This window comes from Pristiophorus japonicus, chromosome 1 (genome assembly GCF_044704955.1).
Source record: "Pristiophorus japonicus isolate sPriJap1 chromosome 1, sPriJap1.hap1, whole genome shotgun sequence".
Lineage (NCBI taxonomy): Eukaryota > Metazoa > Chordata > Chondrichthyes > Pristiophoridae > Pristiophorus > Pristiophorus japonicus.
In genome coordinates, this window is record NC_091977.1 from 1,316,562 (window position 1) to 1,327,276 (window position 10,715).

Here is a 10,715-nt window from a genome sequence, read left to right on the forward strand (position 1 = left end):
TATTGGGGAATGATGTGTATTGGGACTTGGGAGGGTCTGAGCATGTTATTGTCAGTGTTGGGGAATGGGCTGTCTATTCTTTTTTATTCATTTATGGGATGTGGGCATCATTGCCAAGGCCTGCATTTATTGCCCATCCCTAATTGCCCCTTGAGAAACATAGAAACATAGAAAATAGGTGCAGGAGTAGGCCATTCGGCCCTTCGAGCCTGCACCGCCATTCAATGAGTTCATGGCTGAACATGTAACTTCAGTACCCCATTCCTGCTTTCTCGCCATACCCCTTGATCCCCCTAGTAGTAAGGACCACATCTAACTCCTTTTTGAATATATTTAGTGAATTGGCCTCAACAACTTTCTGTGGTAGAGAATTCCACAGGTTCACCACTCTCTGGGTGAAGAAGTTTCTCCTCATCTTGGTCCTAAATGGCTTATCCCTTATCCTTAGACTGTGACCCCTGGTTCTGGACTTCCCCAACATTGGGAACATTCTTCCTGCATCTAACCTGTCTAAAACAATCAGAACTTTAAACGTTTCTATGAGGTGCCCTCTCATTCTTCTGAACTCCAGTGAATACAAGCCCAGTTGATCCAGTCTTTTTTGATATGTCAGTCCCGCCATCCCGGGAATCAGTCTGGTGAACCTTCGCTACACTCCCTCAATAGCAAGAATGTCCTTCCTCAAGTTAGGAGACCAAAACTGTACACAATACTCCAGGTGTGGCCTCACCAAGGCCCTGTACAACTGTAACAACACCTCCCTGCCCCTGTACTCAAATCCCATCGCTATGAAGGCCAACATGCCATTTGCTTTCTTAACCGCCTGCTGGACCTGCATGCCAACCTTCAATGACTGATGTACCATGACACCCAGGTCTCGTTGCACCTCCCCTTTTCCTAATCTGTCACCATTCAGATAATAGTCTATCTCTCTGTTTTTACCACCAAAGTGGATAACCTCACATTTATCCACATTATACTTCATCTGCCATGCATTTTCCCACTCACCTAACCTATCCAAGTCACTCTGCAGCTTCATAACATCCTCCTCGCAGCTCACACTGCCACCCAACTTAGTGCCATCCGCAAATTTGGAGATACTGGTGAGCCGCCTTCGTGAACCGCTGCAGTCCGTGTGGTGAAGGTGCTCCCACAGTGCTGTTAGGGAGGGAGTTTCAGGATTTTGACCCAGCGACGATGAAGGAACGGCGATATATTTCCAAGTCAGGATGGGGTGTGACTTGCAGTGAAACTTGTGGGAGGTGTTGCCCTGATGGTTCCAGGTGTATAGAAACATAGAAACATAGAAAATAGGTGCAGGAGCAGGCCATTCAGCCCTTCTAGCCTGCACCGCCATTCAATGAGTTCATGGCTGAACATGAAACTTCAGTACCCCCTTCCTGCTTTCTCGCCATAACCCTTGATCCCCCGAGTAGTAAGGACTTCATCTAACTCCCTTTTGAATATATTTAGTGAATTGGCCTCAACTACTTTCTGTGGTAGAGAATTCCACAGGTTCACCACTCTCTGGGTGAAGAAGTTTCTCCTCATCTCGGTCCTAAATGGCTTACCCCTTATCCTCAGACTGTGACCCCTGGTTCTGGACTTCCCCAACATTGGGAACATTCTTTCTGCATCTAACCTGTCTAAACCCGTCAGAATTTTAAACGTTTCTATGAGGTCCCCTCTCATTCTTCTGAACTCCAGTGAATACAAGCCCAATTGATCCAATCTTTCTTGATAGGTCAGTCCCGCCATCCCGGGAATCAGTCTGGTGAACCTTCGCTGCACTCCCTCAATAGCAAGAATGTCCTTCCTCAAGTTAGGAGACCAAAACTGTACACAATACTCCAGGTGTGGCCTCACCAAGGCCCTGTACAACTGTAGCAACACCTCCCTGCCCCTGTATTCAAATCCCCTCGCTATGAAGGCCAACATGCCATTTGCTTTCTTAACCGCCTGCTGTACCTGCATGCCAACCTTCAATGACTGATGTACCATGACACCCAGGTCTCGTTGCACCTTCCCTTTTCCTAATCTGTCACCATTCAGATAATAGTCTGTCTCTCTGTTTTTACCACCAAAGTGGATAACCTCACATTTATCCACATTATACTTTCATGGACACTGAGTGTTAGAAAGAGAATACTCACAGAATAAATCCCTCCCATGTCAGGAATGGGCCAGTCACCTTTATTGACACCAGGATTTTCATATCCAGATTTTTCTAATTGACTGCCATGGTGGGATGGATAGCTCAGTGATATAACCACTAGATTACTATACCCTTAGTAATCGCAAGCTTCTTGCAGCAACTGATGGCTCACGGTTGCATAAACCAGACATATTCCCTGGAGTAAAGTAGATTAATGGAGGATCTAAATCTGGATCTCTCTCCCCAGAAAGTTGTTGAGGCTGGGGGTCAATTAAAAATGTCAAAACTGAGCTTGATCGGTTTTGTTGGTAAGGGTATTAAGGGACACGGAACCAAGGTAGGTAGATGGAGTTAGGGTACAGATCAGCAGTGACCCAGGTGAATGGCAGAGCAGGCTCGAGGGCCTGAACAACTTCCTCTTGTTCCTATATTCCAAAGAGCTCTCTCTCCTCACTGTCATTTGCATATGTTGGTCAATGTGCTCCTGTGGCCTTTTGGAGATCCGACCTGTGATATGATATGAACAGATCATTGTTCTCAGTCTCTGACAAACACAACAACCTCACACTTTGTAAAGGCCAACATTATTTCACCTCCAGCACACAGCAAACCACATTCAAATCGGTTCGTCAAAAAGGGTGCCTCTATCCGGCAGACTCTGAACTGACAATGGGCCCAGTGTGGGACTATGTAACTTCCTTTTGTCCTGGTGGTAACTCACGGGCATTGACAGAATCAGCAAGTTGGGGATGTGGGGGGTGGTGGAGATTGAGGAATCTATCGGGGACCAGGCCTCGGGCATGCGGTGGCTGAGAGTGAGTTGGAAAGTAACATTGAGAGGGTCAGAGAGAGGGAACGGAGCAGAGCGAGAGAGGGAGAGACAGACAGATAGAGATACAGTTAGAGTTAGAGAGAGAGAGAGAAAGAGGACAGAGAGAGAGGGACAAAGAGTGAAGGACACAGAGAGAGGGGCAGAGAGAAAGACGCAAACACACAGACAGGGAGAGAGAGCGACAAAGAGAGAGAGAGAGAGAGAGAGAGAGGACAGAGATAAAGATTGATGGAGAGCAATGGAGACAGAGAGATTGACAGACAGACAGTCGTGGAGAGCTAGAGAGAAGGACAGAGACTAAAAGAGAGTGGGACACAGAGAGAAAGAGAGAGTGAGAGAGAGAGAGAGAGAGAGAGGGAGAAGCAGAGAGAAAGAGAGCGCGAGCGAGACAAACAGAGAAACACAGAGTGAGAGAACGAGAGAGAGACCGAGAGAAAGTCAAAGAGAGAGAGAGAGACAGAGAGAGAGAGACAGAGAGAAAGAGAGTGAGAGAGATCGAGAGAGAGACAGAGAGAAAGACAGAGAGAAAGAGAGTGAGAGAGATCGAGAGAGAGACAGAGAGAAAGACAGAGAGAGAGAGCGACAGAGAGAGAGAGACAAACAGAGACACGGATAGAGAGAGAGACACACACACACACAGACAGGCAGACAGAGAGAGAGCGAGAGAGAGGGACAGAGAGAGAGGGACACAGAGTGAAGGACACAGAGAGGGACAGAGAGAAAGACACACACACACAGTGAGAGAGAGCGACAAAGAGAGAGAAGAGAGAGAGAGTGATACAGAGAGTGGCAGAGAAAGAGACAGGGAGAGAGAGACAGAAAAAGACAGCGGAACAGAGAAAGAGAGAAAAGGACCAAGAATGACAGAGAACATAAGAACATAAGACATAGGAGCAGGAGTAGGCCATTTGGCCTCTTGAGCCTGCTCCGCCATTTATGGCTGATCCGATCATGGACTCAGTTCCACTTACCCACCCGCTCCCCATAACTCCTTATTCCCTTATCGTTCAAAAAAATGTCTATCTCCTCCTTAAATATATTCAATGACCCAACCTCCACGGCTGTCTGGGGCAGGGATTTACAAACCTCTGAGAGAAGAAATTCCTCTTCATCTCAGTTTTAAATGGGCGGCCTATGAGGAAATATCCTCTCAGCATCCACTTTGTCGAGCCCCCTCATTATCTTATATGGTTCTTCTGAACTCCAGTGAGTACAGGCCCAACTTACTCAACCTATCTTCATAAGATAACCCCCTCATCTCCGGAATCAACCTAGTGAACCTTCTCTGAACAGCCTCCAATGCAAGTATATCCGTCCATAAATATGGAGACCAAAACTGTACGCAGTACGATAGGTGTGACCTCACCAATACCCTGTACAGTTGTAGCAGGTCTTCTCTGCTTTTATACTCCATCCCCCTTGCAATAAATGCCAACGTTCCATTTGCCTTCCTGACTACTTGCTGTACCTGCATACTCACATTTTGTGTTTAGTGCACAAGTACGCACAGGTCTCTCTGTACTGCAGCACTTTGCAATCTTTCTTCATTTATATTATAATTTGTTTTTCTATTATTTCTGCCAAAGTGGATAACCTCACATTTTCCCACATTATACTCCATCTGCCAAATTTTTGCCCACTCATTTAGCCTGTCTATATCCTTTTGCAGATTTTTTGTGTCCACCTCACAATTTGCTTTCTCACCCATCTTTGTATCATCAGCAAACTTGGCTACATTACACTCGATCCCTTCATCCAGGTTGTTAATATAGATTGTAAATAGTTGGGGCCCCAGCACTGATCCCTGCGGCACCCCACTAGTTACTGGTTGCCACCATGACAAATGACCCATTTATCCCGACTCTCTATTTTCTGTTAGTTAGCCAATCTTCTATCCATGCTAATATATTACCCCCAACCCCATGAACTTTTATCTTGTACAGTAACCTTTTATGTGGCACCTTGTCAAATGTCTTCAGGAAATCTAAATACACCACATCCACTGATTTCCCCTTATCCATCCTGTTCGTTACATCCTCAAAGATCTCAGCAAATTTGTCAAACATGATTTCCCTTTCATAAAACCATGCTGACTCTGCTTGATTGAATCATGTTTTTCCAAATGTCCTGCTACTGCTTCCTTAATAATGGACTCCAGCATTTTCCCAACGACAGATTTAGGTATTAAGCTCCTCCCTCCCTATAGCTCCTTGATTATCCACTATTGAGATGTTTTTAGTCTTCTACCGTGAAGACTGATACAAAATATTTGTTCAAAATCTCTGCCATTTCCCTGTTCTCCATTATTAATTCCCCAGTCTCATCCTCTAGTGAACCAACATTTACTTTAGCCACTCTTTTCCTTTTTATGTACCTAAAGAAACTCTTACTATCTGTTTTTATATTTCATGCTAATTTACTTTCATTATCTATCTTTCCTCTCTTCATTATTTTTATAGTTCTTTGCTGACTTTTAAAAGTTTCCCAATTTTCTGGCCTCCCACTAGTCTTGGCCTAATTGTATGCCATTCTTTTAAATTTGATACTATCCCTTATTTCCTTAGTTAGCCACGGATGGTTATCCCTTCTCTTACAGTCTTTCCTTCTCATTGGGATATATGGGAGAGAGGGGCTGAGAGGGCAAGAGAGAGATGGGACAGAGAAAGAGAGAGAGAGAGAGAGAGAGAAATAGGAACTGAGAGAGAGAGAGAAAGAGAGAGATAAAAATAGGAACTGAGAGAGAGCGAAAGACAGATTGGAACAGGCAGAGTCGTACAGACAGGGATGGACAGTGAGAGAGAGGGAAAGATAGAGGGAGAGAGACAGAGAGACACAGATAGATGAGGCAAGGGTCAGAGGGAGAGGGAGATAAAGAGAAAGGACAGAGAACGTGAGAGGTACAGAGAGATTCAGCGACAGATAGATACACAGAGACAGAAAGAGAGAGAGATAGAGAGAGAAATGGTCAGAGTTGAGACAGGGAATGAGAGAATAAAAGAGAGAGACAGAGACAGTGAGAGGGAGAGAGAGGAGGACAGAGAGCGACAGGGGAGAGAGAGATAGAAATACAGAAAAATGGAGAGATACAAAGAGAGGGACAGTGTGGTGTATGTAACACGCAAATCACTGACTCCACACGGTCTGGTGTTGATCTAACTGCTGTGACCTTAGTCCTTTATTGAACAGCTCCAGAGTGCTCCACAGGTGTGGTGGGCAGCCTTTTATACTGCCTCGTGCAGGTACTTTCAGGTCTCCCACCTGTGTTGCACCATTGTACTTATCATACATTTAATGTACCAGAGCAATACACAACCGACAGAGTGAGGGACAGGGAGAGAAGGACAGATACAGAAAGAGGGAGGGAGAGGGACAGAGGGAGAGAAGAAGCGAGGGAGAGAGGAGAGAGATGGAGAGATAGAGGGACAGAGAAGGGGAGAGGGAGAGAGGGACAGATGGAGAGAGGGACAGAGAGAGAGGGACAGAGAGAGAGAGACAGGGAGAGAGGGAAGGACAGAGAGAGAGGGACAGAGAGAGAGAGGGACAGGGAGAGAGGGACAGGGAGAGAGGGACAGAGAGAGAGGGACAGAGAGAGAGGGACAGGGAGAGAGAGAGACAGGGAGAGAGGGAAGGACAGAGAGAGAGGGACAGAGAGCGAGGGAGAGAGAAAGAGGGACAGAGAGTGAGAGACAGGGAGAGAGGGACAGGGCGAGACAGATAGGTAGAGAGGGTCAGGGAGAGAAGGACAGAGAGAGAGAGACAGGGAGAGATGGACAGGGCGAGAGATACAGGTAGAGAGGGATAGGGAGAGCCAGTCCCACACTGCAGCAACACACTGAGAGGCTGGGGATTCCAGCAGTCGGTATGATGATGATGATCAGGTCCCACACTGCAGCAACACACTGAGAGGCTGGGGATTCCAGCAGTCGGTATGATGATGATGATGATCAGGTCCCACACTGCAGCAACACACTGAGAGGCTGGGGATTCCAGCAGTCGGTATGATGATGATGATCAGGTCCCACACTGCAGCAACACACTGAGAGGCTGGGGATTCCAGCAGTCGGTATGATGATGATGATGATCAGGTCCCACACTGCAGCAACACACTGAGAGGCTGGGGATTCCAGCAGTCAGTATGATGATGATGATGATCATTAATATACAGTGTACAAGGGAAATCAGGGATAGCATTAAAGCCAAGGAAGTGGCATACAAATTGGCCAGAAATAGCAGAGAACCCGGGGACTGGGAGAAATTTAGAACTCAGCAGAGGAGGACAAAGGGTTTGATTAGGGCAGGGAAAATGGAGTACGAGAAGAAGCTTGCAGGGAACATTAAGACGGATTGCAAAAGTTTCCATAGATATGTAAAGAGAAAAAGGTTAGTAAAGACAAACGTAGGTCCCCTGCAGTCAGAATCAGGGGCAGTCATAACGGGGAACAAAGAAATGGCGGACCAATTGAACAAGTACTTTGGTTCGGTATTCACTGAGGAGGACACAAACAACCTTCCGGATATAAAAGGGGTCGGAGGGTCTAGTAAGGAGGAGGAACTGAGGGAAATCCTTATTAGTCGGGAAATTGTGTTGGGGAAATTGATGGGAATGAAGGCCGATAAATCCCCAGGGCCTGATGGACTGCATCCCAGAGTACTTAAGGAGGTGGCCTTGGAAATAGTGGATGCATTGACAGTCATTTTCCAACATTCCATTGACTCTGGATCAGTTCCTATGGAGTGGAGGGTAGCCAATGTAACCCCACTTTTTAAAAAAGGAGGGAGAGAGAAAACAGGGAATTACAGACGGTCAGCCTGACATCGGTCGTGGGTAAAATGATGGAATCAATTATTAAGGATGTCATCGCAGTGCATTTGGAAAGAGGTAATATGATAGGTCCAAGTCAGCATGGATTTGTGAAAGGGAAATCATGCTTGACAAATCTTCTGGAATTTTTTGAGGATGTTTCCAGTAGAGTGGACAAGGGAGAACCAGTTGATGTGGTATATTTGGACTTTCAGAAGGCTTTCGACAAGGTCCCACACAAGAGATTAATGTGCAAAGTTAAAGCACATGGGATTGGGGGTCGTGTGCTGACATGGATTGAGAACTGGTTGTCAGACAGGAAGCAAAGAGTAGGAGTAAATGGGGACTTTTCAGAATGGCAGGCAGTGACTAGTGGGGTACCGCAAGGTTCTGTGCTGGGGCCCCAGCTGTTTACACTGTACATTAATGATTTAGACGAGGGGATTAAATGTAGTATCTCCAAATTTGCGGATGACACTAAGTTGGGTGGCAGTGTGAGCTGCAAGGAGGATTCTATGAGGCTGCAGAGCGACTTGGATAGGTTAGGTGAGTGGGCAAATGCATGGCAGATGAAGTATAATGTGGATAAATGTGAGGTTATCCACTTTGGTGGTAAAAACAGAGAGACAGACTATTATCTGAATGGTGACAGATTAGGAAAAGGGCAGGTGCAAAGAGACCTGGGTGTCATGGTACATCAGTCATTGAAGGTTGGCATGCAGGTACAGCAGGCGGTTAAGAAAGCAAATGGCATGTTGGCCATCATAGCGAAGGGATTTGAGTACAAGGGCAGGGAGGTGTTGCTACAATTGTACAGGGCCTTGGTGAGGCCACACCTGGAGTATTGTGTACAGTTTTGGTCTCCTAACCTGAGGAAGGACATTCTTGCTATTGAGGGAGTGCAGCGAAGGTTCACCAGACTGATTCCCGGGATGGCGGGACTGACCTATCAAGAAAGACTGGATCAACTGGGCTTGTATTCACTGGAGTTCAGAAGAATGAGAGGGGACCTCATAGAAACATTTAAAATTCTGACGGGGTTAGACAGGTTAGATGCAGGAAGAATGTTCCCAATGTTGGGGAAGTCCAGAACCAGGGGACACAGTCTAAGGATAAGGGGGAAGCCATTTAGGACCGAGATGAGGAGGAATTTCTTCACCCAGAGAGTGGTGAACCTGTGGAATTCTCTACCACAGAAAGTTGTTGAGGCCAATTCACTAAATATATTCAAAAAGGAGTTAGATGAAGTCCTTACTACTCGGGGAATCAAGGGGTATGGTGAGAAAGCAGGAATGGGGTACTGAAGTTGCATGTTCAGCCATGAACTCATTGAATGGCGGTGCAGGCTCGAAGGGCCGAATGGCCTACTCCTGCACCTATTTTCTATGTTTCTATATTTCTAGGTCTCACACTGCAGCAACACACTGAGAGGCTGGGGATGCCAGCAGTCGGTATGATGATGATGATGATCGGGTCTCACACTGCAGCAACACACTGAGAGGCTGGGGATTCCAGCAGTCAGTATGATGATGATGATGATCAGGTCCCACACTGCAGCAACACACTGAGAGGCTGGGGATTCCAGCAGTCGGTATGATGATGATGATCAGGTCCCACACTGCAGCAACACACTGAGAGGCTGGGGATTCCAGCAGTCGGTATGATGATGATGATGATCAGGTCCCACACTGCAGCAACACACTGAGAGGCTGGGGATTCCAGCAGTCGGTATGATGATGATGATCAGGTCCCACACTGCAGCAACACACTGAGAGGCTGGGGATTCCAGCAGTCGGTATGATGATGATGATCAGGTCCCACACTGCAGCAACACACTGAGAGGCTGGGGATTCCAGCAGTCGGTATGATGATGATGATCAGGTCCCACACTGCAGCAACACACTGAGAGGCTGGGGATTCCAGCAGTCAGTATGATGATGATGATCAGGTCTCACACTGCAGCAACACACTGAGAGGCTGGGGATTCCAGCAGTCGGTATGATGATGATGATGATCGGGTCCCATGCTGCAGCAACACACTGAGATGCTGGGGGCGAGGATCCACTGTGCATATGCAGACAGTGTTTTCAGCGCGGGACGCTGGCTTCGCCCCTGACTCAACTGGCCAAGCTGCGCGAAGACCCTGGAGAGGCCAGACAGCGGCCAAAGTGGGGAGCAATTTTGTCGGAGCACGTTTCAACGTAGAAAAACGGCACATCTCCGGTGAATGCGTCAAAAAAAGGGGTGGGCCAATTTTGAGACCAATGTTTCTACTGATAGGGGAGACTAGAACTAGGGGGTATAATCTTAGAATATGGGGCCGCTCATTTAAAACTGAGATGAGTTGTAAATCTGTGGAATCCGCTGCTTCAGAGAGCTGTGGAAGCTGGGTCATTGAATAAATTTAAGACAGAGATCGACAGTTTCTTAACCGATAAGAGGATAAGGGGTTATGGGGAGTGGGTGGGGAAATAGACCTGAGTCCATGATCGGATCAGCCATGATCATATTAAATGGCGGAGCAGGTTCGAAGGGCCAAATGGCGTACTCCTGCTCCTATTCCTTATGTTCTTATCTCTGGCAGTACATCACATTATAAATACAACAATTCCAGAAAATTTGGATGAGGAGAAGTTACTTACATAACTGTACATCTGGGAAGGTTTTCTATAACAGAAGATTTGTTTCTAATCACTAAGTTAGACAGTCTGAGCTAAACTCAATGCTGTTTACACTCTTTCACTTTCTCTGTCCAATGGGAAAATGCCACTCCAGTGGTGGGAAATCATCCTGGCAAGTACGGTATCCCTAAAAGGACAATAAGACTCCAAACGGAAAACTCCAACCATTACAACTGGAGCCCGAATACCAGACACCAGTCTTTCTATAACCCCGAATATCCCAATCCCACTCCCCGTGACCTGTAA